This window comes from Dreissena polymorpha, chromosome 13, assembly GCF_020536995.1.
Source record: "Dreissena polymorpha isolate Duluth1 chromosome 13, UMN_Dpol_1.0, whole genome shotgun sequence".
Lineage (NCBI taxonomy): Eukaryota > Metazoa > Mollusca > Bivalvia > Myida > Dreissenidae > Dreissena > Dreissena polymorpha.
Window position 1 is genome coordinate 73810564 of NC_068367.1, and position 12926 is coordinate 73823489.

At 33.7% G+C, this 12926-nt stretch overlaps 1 long non-coding RNA gene across 1 annotated transcript; it reads right to left on the reverse strand.

The window, feature by feature from the left end:
* Nucleotides 1-1626: 1626 nt before the first annotated feature.
* LOC127856207 (uncharacterized) lies at nucleotides 1627-7248 on the reverse strand. The gene is made up of 4 exons (XR_008037897.1): nucleotides 6476-7248; nucleotides 5800-5939; nucleotides 5178-5351; nucleotides 1627-4185 (listed from the first exon to the last, which is right to left on the reverse strand). It is a non-coding gene; the product is annotated as an uncharacterized LOC127856207 (long non-coding RNA).
* Between the last annotated feature and the right edge of the window lie 5678 nt (nucleotides 7249-12926).

Sequence of the window (12926 nt, forward strand, 5' to 3'; positions counted from 1 at the left end):
CATTAACCTGGTATTTTCCCCTATGTATCTCCCTTCAATGTAACCAGTCTGGTCGTTATGAATTAAATTTTCCATTAATAATTTTAGTCTGTTAGCTATTACTACAGAAGCAATTTTATCAACATTATTTAAATGATTAATTGGGCGCAAATTTTGTATAATATTTTTTAGATTAATCTCCCTTTGGAATGCAGGTTATGATACCTTGATGTTGTGTTATAGACACATTTCAACAATTAAAAGCTTCATTTAAGGATCTGACAACAAAAATACAAATTATTTACCAAATGATTTTTATAAATATCTGAATTGAAGCCAGAACTGCCTGGGCTTTTATTATCTGATATATTTTTTAATTATGTTGAAGCTACTTGTGTAGTTATGAGACCTTCGATTAAAATGGACTAATTCTGGTTTAATTTTTGACAATATAATCCTTTTACATATTTATTAAAATCTTCACCTCTGAATTCTTTTTTTGCTTATAAAGAGACTGATAATAAGATGTTATAGTATTAAGGATACATGTTTGATCCGAAATTTCACTAACTTCTTCATTTTTTTTCAATTTATATATTGTTTTGGCTATTGCATTGTTTTTTTGTCTAGGCTGAAGAAATATTTAGATAGCTTTTCAGATTGCAAGGTCCACTGAAATTGGGATCATATCATGCTCCCTTTTAAATTTGCGCTCTGAATATTATTTATTTCAGATTTTAAATTTTCTAGTTCTTCTATAGTCTCATCTGAAAGTTTTCTTCGTTCTTTAATTCTTGTCAAAATTTACTTTCTTTTAAGTTTTGCTTTTTTTATATAAGACCCATATGAAATTGATTTGCCCCTTAATTCCATAAGCAGAGTTTCGAAACAAAAGTTGATCACTTATTGTATACTGTACTTCACTGTCAGTAATTTTCTTTATATTTTGATAATTGAATATGTGTAGAGCATATTGAAATTTAATTTCATAATTTTTTTTGTTGTTGATTTACTCTACATACACAATCTCTGACAGAAGAGAGTTATTATGTTTCCAAAGACCAGGTTTATGAGAAAAATTGCTTAAAGTTAAATTTAAATTAATGATTGAGTGATAAGATTGGAGACGTGGCACAACTTCAGTTGATTTAAGGATGTTCGATCGTTTTGTGATAATTTTCAAAATATCCGGAATGCTATAATTTTTTGTATGGTGATTAATGAATCTGTATCTGAAATTAATATAAAATAAAAAAGAGAGGTCACCGTGAATAATTTTGAGATAACGAAGGTTTTTAAATGCTATGTGCGTTTGAAAAAAGGTCATTTTTGCGGGGCATAAATTTGGGGGTACGGTAAAATGTTTTTGTGTAATACATCTAAAATGGCATAATAGTATTGAGATTGCATTAGATTAGCAACTGTAACATGTGTATTATCATAGTGAACAGTTTTAAAACCAAAAATTATGGAAATCGTAAAAAATAATGAGAAATAAGTATGAATAGTTTTTTGTTTGTTATGAATTTTTTATTGCACAGTTCAAAATAGATAACATGCAATACAGATACATATTTCTGTTGATGTAATATTCATATTCATTTGAAGTTCTAAATAATTAAAGGAAACTAGCTAAGCATTAAAATGAAGTAAAGAAATTAGTAGGTCACCGTGGATTTTTTTTTGCTATAGACATTTTAATATGGACTTAATTTCAAAAATACAATGACTAACATTGTAATAGTAATTAAAACATATCTATATAATAACTGCTCCATAACAATCAAATTATCAACTGAAATGTGATACACGTAGAAATATTTTTAATGTATATTGTTATGAAAATATTTCAGATGTAACAACTGAAAAAACAATGTTGATGTTCATATAAACATCTTAAATTACCCCACCCACCTGTTACCCATGTTGTTGGTTGTAAATTGAACATATGTATTAGGTATTTTAAAATTATTTTTAGAACTGTGTGATGTGTATTTAAAGACAAGAGGCCATGATGGCCCTGTATCGCTCCACTGCTGAAAAAAAGACTGAAACAAATATTCTCCGCATGTGCAGATACTTAAATATAGGCCCTATTTAAGCACATGTACAATTTTGTGACCACCTGGGCTGGGTCAAATTTAACCCCAGGGGCATAATTTGAGCAAACTTTGTAGAGGACTACTATATCTCACTCCATACAAAATGTGGTGGCCCTAAGTCTTAGATGTAGAGTTAAGGACAAGAATATTTTTAAAGTTTTCACAAAATAAGCAAGATACAAGCGTATATAATGTTAAATTTTGTGACCCGCGGGTCAGGGTCAAATTTGACCCAAAGTACAAACTTGGTAGATGACTTTAAGATGTTCCTGCATACCAAATTTGGTAGCCATAGTCAGAATGGTTTTCGACAAGATTTTTTAAGATTTCACAAAATAGGCGCTTTATAAGCGTTTATTAAATTTTGTGACCCCCCGCGGCAGGGTCAAAGTTGACCCCAGAGGCATTATTTGAACAAATTTGGTAGAGGTTTATAAGATGTCACTACATACCAAATTTGGTAGCCCTAGGCCCAATAGATATGGACAATTTTTTTTTAAGTTTTCACAAATTAAGCACTTTATAAGCATATGTTCAGTTTTGTAACCCCTGGGGCAGTTTCAAATTTAACCCAAGGGGCATAATTTGAACAAACTTGGTAGAGAACTATTACATGTCACTACATACCAAATTTGGTAGCCCTATGCCATACTAATATGAACAAGAAGATTTTTAAAGTTTTCACAAAAAATGCCTAATATAAGCATATGTTCAATTTTGTGAACCTCAGGGCAGGGTCAAACTTGACCCTAGGGGCATAATTTGAACAAACTTGGTAGAGGACTATAAGATGCCACTACATACCAAATTTGGAAGCCCAAGGCCCAATGGTTATGGACGAAAAAATATGTGAAGTTTTCACAAAATAAACCCTATATAAGCATATGTTCAATTTTGTGACCCCGGGGCAGGGTCAAATTTGACCCCAGGGGCATAATTTGAACAACGTTGAAAGAGGAACATTCCTGAGAAATTTCATCACAATTGGACCAGTAGTTTAGGAGAAGAAGATGTTTAAAGGAAACGTTCAGGCACGCACGCACGACGGACACAGAATCATAACATAAGCCCCGCTGGCCTTTGGCCAGTGAAGCTTAAAACAACAAAGAATACATTAAGCTGGGCAATTATGTTTCACACACCATCTGTGGTTTAATGCACTGCCAAAAATATCTTACAACTTAGGTGAAACATGAGAAATACAACTGACATAAGAATCACAACTATGTTCGTCATCGAGAAGGAAAAACAATTATGTAACAGCTATTAGATTTCATAGCTTATCTATATACAAGATGCAAATTACAATTGGTTAGATGTCAGGCAACAAATAACTCGCTATTGTACATATTATTTTCTTTGATTTTGTTACTCTGATTTGTCTGTTTGTAACCTCTGACAGGGGGCTCCTCAAACCACTCAGTCCGTTTCTTTTTGATACAGGACTCAAATGTTTAAGTTGAAATCCACTTCCTGCAACTTTCCTTGCAACACCTTGACTTATAAATTTTGTATCAATTATGGTTTGTAAAGATTTGATGTTGGAAGCAACCTTTAGTTACACATTGTATGTTAACACTGCTCGGTAAAAGCTGAATGAATATTTGTTAACAATTTTTGGTCAAGAGGAACAAAGTTCACTAACTTTTGTAAAGCTAAAATATCCTGTATAGCGCCATGTGCCATGTATAATTCACCAATGACGTCTTTAACTAAATGTTCCCGCTTATATGATTTCATATTTGGTAATATTTCCTTTAACATTTTTAAGTATCTAAAAAGCCACAAATATTTTGCTGAAACTCAAACATTTTTCAACAAGTATGGATAGCACGGAGCAACACTTTACAATCAAAAGACTCTATATTATGCCCAACTAAAATAATTGGTGAACATTTCTGTAAGAATGTTATAAAACTTGTCAATGCAGATTTGATGGGGACAGCTGTTACTGTTTGTCTCTTGACAAGCATAGAGTCGCTAACAACTGTCACTCCAGTTATTTCTGACGCTTGCAAGGAAATCTTCTTCTCATGCATCACATATGTTGAAAATTGACCAGTTGAATGCACTGCAGCTATCTGAATTATGTGAGAAGTGTGCTCTGAAAAAACAAAACAAAAATTTTTAATAGAAATTGCACAAAATCCATTTTAGCCCCGTTAATCACAGAGCCCTGGGTCGCTCCCCCAAGTACAATGTAAACTTCTTAAAATACATTTGAAGTGTTTACAATAAATATAAAAGGGAAAAACATTGCCCCCCACCAGGACAGGACTTTTTTTTAAGCTTAATGTGAACAATCGTAGAAGAGGTTCCTTCACATTCATTCTCTATGCATTGTGGTTTAAGAGAATTTTCAGTTGAAGGGTTATTGATCGGAAACAATTTTCACACTTATTGTGACCTTTGACTAAGTGACCATAATTTAAATGGGGGTTATATACTGTCCAATCCCTATGCACATGGAGAGTAAAAAGCCAATCAGTGAAAAAGTTGACAAATTATTGATCGGAAACTTAATGATCTACCCACAGACAAACATCCAGCAAAACAATATTAACTCTCTTCCAAGGGGGGCATAATAACTGTTATTATGAAAATTGAAACGCTCTTTTCTTCCATTCATGGATATATCAAAGTAAGTTGTTGGCATCTAATGATCTTATGTATTCATAAATCTGAAGAAGCGAAGAGAAGAGTGTTTAAATTCTTAAATGATGCACAATAATATACTAAAGCCAGTTGTGGGTAATGTAACATTGCATCATCTAAGTGGTATTTACTATCATTTTATCAATAAAGATTAAGAATGATGTATTATATGAAAGCAAAATGAGAAATTAGTCTGAACATAACTCTTGTTGCAATTCAATCATATGCTAGGTTGACCAACAATTCACACGATATCTCTGACACATTGAGTTACTCAGCAGTAGCAGGTTGAATTATGTTATACATGTAAGTAAATATGTATATTTTTTAATAGAAGTTCAACTTTGGAGATTTAGAGTACCTAAATACCTGAATTGGACCAAGATAAACTTCTGTATGTGCAACACTGTGAATAAGGAATATGTTAAAAATAAACTTTACCTAACCCTCTTGTTTCCAAATCAAAGAAAACAAATTCCTTCCCAGTAGTGTCTAGCCCTGCTTGACCAGGCTTGGGTATAGGTGGGGGTATAGTTGTAACTTCAACGTCTTGGTCCTCTATGTTTGAACTGTATGTTGGTCCCACTTGTACTTCTTGCACTGTCCTTTGAATGCCTGAACAGAAAAACAGAATTTCAAATTGGAACATTTGCTTGCACCTTCATGGGTTATCTCCGATTTTTATTTAAAGAAATGATTACACAGCACATTAATGCTTTTACAATAATCAATTTACAAACATTAGCATATGATTTTAAATGTTACTACTACTTTGCATATATAATTGATGGATCTATTGATACAATCTACAACAAGAAATGTGTCCACACGACACGGATGCCCCAAACTCCAACTTTGTAACTATATAAAAAAATAATCCATACAATTGTAAGAAACCCAGTTTGGTGAAGATCGGATGAAAACTACTTGAATTAGAGAGAAGGCACGACAAGTGTGAGGGACTGACCGACCCACGGACAGTGCGAAAACTATGTCGCCAATTGGGGGCATACAAATGAAGAATACTGTGTTTTAAATATAAAATGCCCATAATTAAAAATACCGTTCGAGTTTTAAGTCTTATGCGTCACTGTTTTGCTGCACGAGTAACAGCTATAGCCTTTCTTTTTTGTGCTGAAGGTCATGGAGAAGGGCCAGTTTCGATGTGAAAGTCCCAGGTGAAACACCCAGTTTTTGATTTACCTGAAACAGATTGCAGTAAATGACAGAACAGTTGACAATGCACAATGCTAGAATATGCTTATGCGGAATAAAATAATATGAAATAATGTCACTAATTTACAAAAGTTACAACATTTTATAAGACCTAGTGATCTACATACACACAAATAAGAATTAATTCAAGCCCTTTATTTTCAAAACCAATACGTATTTGACAAATTGAGAATATTTATGTTTTGTAAACTTGTAAAATTTCATATTTATTACCGGTATTAATAACTAGGACTGCAGGAAGAAAATAAACTTATGTCACTTTAAAATATACATGTTTAACTAAGGACAACCATTCACATTCTACTGTAATTGTGTTTACTGGCAGTAAATCAGACAAAATATGAAGGAAAAATATAGCAAGTACAATATAAAAAATGTATGCATGTAGACTACACGCGAATAACTTAGAGATAACTATCTGAATGTATTCAAAAGTATCAGTAATTTAGACAATAAATCATGATATAATGCACCAATGTACCAAAAAGACAAAGAAGTCTTACCCAAATGCAAGCTTTGTGATCATGTCATAAACTCTGCCATGTTTCCGTCCAGTAGCCACATTATTTACTGCACCACAATTGCTAAACTGTATGTCCAAAACACATGCCTGTCCGAAATCCCTGCTTTCTACAGTGTTAAGTAAATTCATGGGCACTTGACAAGCACTGCATGCTAAAAGCGATTCGGTCAATGTGTCGAGTTCAACGACACGTCTACCAATTTTATATCCAACTAGCATCGCTGTTGTCACATGTGGTCACGCTTACCGACGAACCGATAGAAAAATCGTCAAAATAACAGTGGTCATACCGGAAATCCTGATTGTCGGTGGAAATAGTCTTTCTATTGAAATCCACATTGTTCTTTTGAACGTTGTTGTTTTCAATACCTTTTAAGTTTCGTTTTGTATTCCGAATTATATCCAAATTAGACATTTTAAATGAAAATTATTAAGCCAAGTATCTGATTCTCATTGTTGACAAATTATCGTTTCGTTATCAATAGACGCTTGTATTTGCACAGAAAATAACATCTACAGCGTAAGCAAGCGTTTCATCGATGTCGATCACGAAGTGACGTCAAGCAATCGAACGCTTGGTTTCAATGCAGTAAATCTCGAAAATATGTAAATGCCGAAAATTTAAAGGCGCATAATCAAAACAGTAAAACTAGAATTTACACTCGTTTATTCCAACCTAATATTTTGAAACCGTGAAAATATATAAAGGTTTTTAATTTTCACGATATAGTGAATCAATTACCGTAAAGTGGAAACGATCGAACATCCTTAAAGTGCTGATAGAAATCTGACGTTGTTAAAAATAGATCCAGTCTTGCCTGTTGTATTGGATTTGTTTAACGCCAAGTAAACTTTTTTTATTGGTTTTATTGTCGAAAGGGATCTAAGAGGTTGTGGCATCTAACTAATTCTAAGTCTATATTTCGAGCTTTAGAGTTATTAATCTTTTTATAATTAAAGTTATCTAATACAGGATCTATAACTAAGTTAAAATCACCACATATAATACCATCCTTATTTTCAAGTCTATCGATAACTTCAAAGATATCAGTAAAAAAAGGAAGGTGAGTCAGAATTTGGCCAATATAAAGTGAGCCTTGTAAAGCGATATCAATTCACAGACATGTCAAAAGCAATAAAATTACCATGAGAATCAACCACAGAGTTGTGTATTTTATAATCTGTGCTATTTGATATGATAATAGCTTTTCCCCTAGAATTTGATGAACAGATGCTTTAAAAAGCATTCAGATTCCCATTCTGAATAAATGGTACTGTACATATGAACAGTGAAATGTGTGTCATGCAGACAATACGTATAAGCATTAATTTTTTTTAAAGTAATTAAAATCATTTAGCCTTTTAAATTTCCCATTTAACCCTCTGTAGATTAAAGAGACAATATTCAAATCACTAGCCATTTGGTAAAAGAAAAGTTTAATGGTCCCAAATTCTTATCCCATGCGTTTAAATTATAATGAAAAAAAAGCACAGTGGTTCTACTTGAAAGATATCTACACATACACAAAACAGTACACAATACATTGTAACTTCAATCAAACGAACGCAAAAGCATACAAATAGCTAAAGCAACTATAAAACACAAATGTGAACAAGTTCGAAATTTACAGCTGGCTTGCATTTACCTTGGTACAATATATATTTATATATAACAATCTTCATAACCCGAATAGAGTGATGTCTTTGTAATATTTAATGACCAAGTAGAAAGAACTTAATTAAAGCCTTTATATATCAAACGCTTTCTTGCAGGCAATCATGAACATAAAAGAGCATGAATTTGCGTACACACAATAAGCATTTCTGTCTACGGCTACGATTACGCAAGCCTGGTCAACGCTGGAGATTTGTTCGACATTACACATGTTTGTAACGACAGTTTCGTTAGTGTGCATGTTTTTCAATCGACCTTCTTTCATCTTCAATCCAGTCCATGTTTTCCAGCCTATGTAACCTGTGGGGCACGAAATGAAGTAGAGATTTCGAATACATTCATAGTTGTAATTGTATAATAGAAAAACAAATCACACATGCACTCATGTACGAACTGATGTCCCCAGATGCAAGTGTACTTAAGTATGAACGCATGTTCCCAGATACAAGGTTACTCAAGTAGGAACGCATGTCCCCAGGTACAAGGTTACTCAAGTATGAACGCATGACCCCAGGTACAAATAAACTCAGGTAGGGACGCATGATCCCAGATACAAATGAACTCAAGTAGGAACGCATGATCCCATGTACAAAGTAACTCACGTAGGAACGCATAATCCCAGATACAAATGAACTCAAGTAGGAACGCATGATCCCATGTACAAAGGAACTCAAGTAGGAACGCATGATCCCAGATACAAATGAACTCAAATAGGAACGCATGTCCCCAGATACAAATGAACTCAAATAGGAACGCATGATCCCAGATACAAATGAACTCAGGTAGGAACGCATGATCCCAGATACAAATGAACTCAAGTAGGAACGCATGATCCCATTTACAAATGAACTCAAATAGGAACGCATGTCCCCAGATACAAATGAACTCAAGTAGGAACGCATGATCCCATGTATAAAGGAACGCAAGTAGGAACGCATGATCCCAATTACAAATGAACTTAAATAGGATGATCCCAGGTACAAATGAACTCAAGTAGGAACGCATGATCCCAGATACAAATGAACTCAAGTAGGAACGCATGATCCCAGGTACAAATGAACTCAAGTAGGAACGCATGATCCCAGGTACAAATGTACCCAAGTAGGAACGCATCACCCCAGGTACAAATGAACTCAAGTAGGAACGCATCACCCCAGGTACAAATGAACTCAAGTAAGAGCGCATGACCCCAGGTACCAATGAACTCAAGTAGGAACGCATGTCCCCAGATATAAATGAACTCAAGTAGGAACGCATGTCCCCAGGTAGAAATAAACTCAAGTAGGACCGCATGTCCCCAGATACAAATGAACTCAAGTATGAACGGATCACCCAAGATAGAAATGAATTCAAGTAGGAACGCATGACCCCAGGTACAAATGAACTCAATTATGATTGTATTTCTCCATATACAAGTGAATTTCAGAATGAGCGCATGTCCATGGATACAAATGAACTCAGGTATGAACGCATGGTCCCAGATACAAGATGTTGTCACTGCGCAAGGTGTTTAAATAACTGAAATCGATCTGCAAACATAATTGAGGTATATTTGTTCATTCACCTGCTCTAGTGGAAAGATAATCCTTGTCATCGTCTGTTGTAATTGTCATCAATTTCGCATCGACTGATTTGCAAAACTCCTAAAAAATAACAAAATATGCAATAAATTAGCCAAACGATATGCCGCACCACGAACTAACCAGTCCCGGAATGGTAAATATGAAATAATATTAAATTAACATGCATTTCTCACGGTGAAATGAAAATCTCACAAATCCACGTTTCATGATACATAACTGACACTTCTTTTGATTGAGTTGTGCATAATGGAGAAACCTTCAAATTCAAATGTTACAAAAATCTTTTGAAATTATTTTTATGTTAGTAAATATATTCTCCAATCTGAACTGATAAATATATTCTCCAATCTCCAATCTGAACATAATACGGCTCGTATTATATATAAATATATATATATATATATATATATATATATATATATATATATATATATATATATATATATATATATATATATTATATATAGTTATATTCCGAATTCAATTGCGTACGAACACTTATACATTTTTATGCTGCACAAAGTACAAAATCCAACAATAAAGTCATCATGCAATTTTAATTGAATATAATTGATCAGAGAACGATATATATTTCAGATCAGTATAAAATGATACATACGTTTGCAGCATCAGCTGTCAGCAGTTTGCGTGAAAAGGCGGTAGCATGCATTTCCATACTTTTCCCATCCTTTTTTGGCATTCTGAAACAAATTTCCGCATTTTAAAGCTCCAGTCTACCGAAAAGGAAACCTAATACATATAAAGTATTGCTACTTGTGCGATGAAAAAACATTTACTTGAATAACACTATAATGTGTGCACGTACTTAGGTTTATGTTCGTATTTCACAGAACTCCGGACTTAATATGTTTTAAATATTCACTGTCGACAATTGGTATATAAGGGGGATCGTGCGAGATTTCAGAGCAATCACAGGATATCTCGATTAAAGAAACTGAATGGTTTATAATTACCAAATCTTAATAGTTAAACCAACCTAACTGTGATTTCATTAAATATGTTTTCTCGGTAAAAGTGTCCATTTAACATAGATGTTTCATTATGTTTATTATATGACGGAACTGGCGATCTTGAGTTACTGTTAACATGACTAAAATACTTTTAACGTCAATCACGTGTGTAAATATTCGCAATAAACGCTTCCACAATAAACACGGATAATTTAATTCAAGCAAAATCCAATCACACTTGTTCTTTCTTCCTTTATTCGTGAAACTAATGCGCTTGCATTAACAATACTACGTTTAAATTACAAATCCCTACTCATTTTATGCGAAAAGAAAACGTTTCCCTCTATCATTGATTGTTTGAGCACGACGTAAATGAAGACCTGGTAACTTATACTTAAACATTTTAGTAATCGCATCGGCTAATGTACCGTTGTGCTACAAAATAGAATCCGCATTACAATTCTTCAATAAAGCTTACCAAGGACGCATGTTGGTTTGGGTGTCCATTTCCCATTCAAACATTGACTAACGTCACTTCCGCTTTGTATCTTAAACCATTCATTACAAACAATCTTCTTCCGATTTCCGTCTATGTTCATGTTACCAAGTACGATTCCGTTAGGCACAATGACGAATTCATCGCACTCTGTAAACACGGGCACACAGTATCAACAGTTTGAATATTAAACGCTTATTTATCACGTTAGTAACGTATATGTGAAAATATGACTTTTACTTTTGCAAAGCATGCTGAACAAAACATGTATTCGGTCAATAACAAAAAGGTCAACGTTATAAACAATGAGACTTTTCTAACGCAACGCGTATTCAAATCAATATAGCTCTCTTATTTTAGAACGGATTTTGTTGAAATTTGGACTCAGACTGGTTCAACACATATCTAATTCTCAACGTAAATTTTATTGAAATTGGTCAACACTAAAATATCAAACAAATCACATTTAAAAAATCGCTGAAAAAGTAAAATTCTCAAAATCGTAAATCGTAAAATAATATGTGAAAAGTAAAACGCACTAACTTTCACGTCTGAATAAACGACCAGTTTGCAACATTGAGCTCATGAATATTCATACGAGCCATATTGATTTTCTAATTAATGTTATGTTTTCTTGGTGTAAAATCCCACCAAGAATGATGACATTGAAACTTAATTGGAAGATAAATCTTCCAATTAAATGTCAATTTTCTTCAATCTCGGTGGGTTTTTATAATTTAATTATATAGCGTTGTACTACACTTGATGACTTTTCGGACGTAGCATTTTCCAAACTTAAATATATCAGTTATTAGTAAATATTTTGATTAACAATTTTACATGTGACCATTTGACTACAGTATGTGCAACCAAACGATATAATCATTCACCCGTGACGATTGGATGCTTTAGAAAGTGGGGAAGGTAGCCTGCAACATGCCGATTGCGCGGTCGGCTCCTGACATTTTATACGAGACATATTGATTTTTAAATTAATTTTGTAGTTTCCTGGTGTATCAACATGCTTAAAATGGAGAAATTGAAATAAAATTAGAATCGTATCGCGTTTCACCATTTTCGCGTGCAAAAAGTTGAAACCACACCTACCACACGTGCAAAAGCGCCCCATTATCACGGATGAATGATTTTATCGTAATATTGCACAGAATATAGTCAAATGATCACATGTGCAATTTTAAATCAAAATCTTAACTTATTACTGAGATATTCAAGTTTGAAAAGTGTTGCGTAAGAAAAGTCTCCAAGTGTGAAAGAGTGACTCTTATCGTATTTAATTGATATAAACATGATTTATAATGCCTTTACCCAATTGTAATATCGAACTTTTACCTTTAAGTTCCTCTAGTGGAATGTCAACAAAGTTCATACCTGTAAGGTTTTCTTTGTAGATTACGGCACAATCGCCGCGGGTGCTTTGCCTTTTTCCCCATAAAGTCATATTGTTGTAAAGACTGCACAACATCACGTTCTTTACAAACGCCAAACCTTTACACCATTCCTTCTTCGAGCAATGCGCTGCACACTTGCGTAGGCTGACATCGTTGCCATGTAGAAATACGTGCCCCAAGTTATCCGCCTGACATTGTTCAAATTTGACCAGTGAAGTTAAAGATAGAGCTTTTCCCGCACGATATTGTTTCGTTACCAGTAGGAGGACGAGTATTAAGATCTTCATAACTGATATA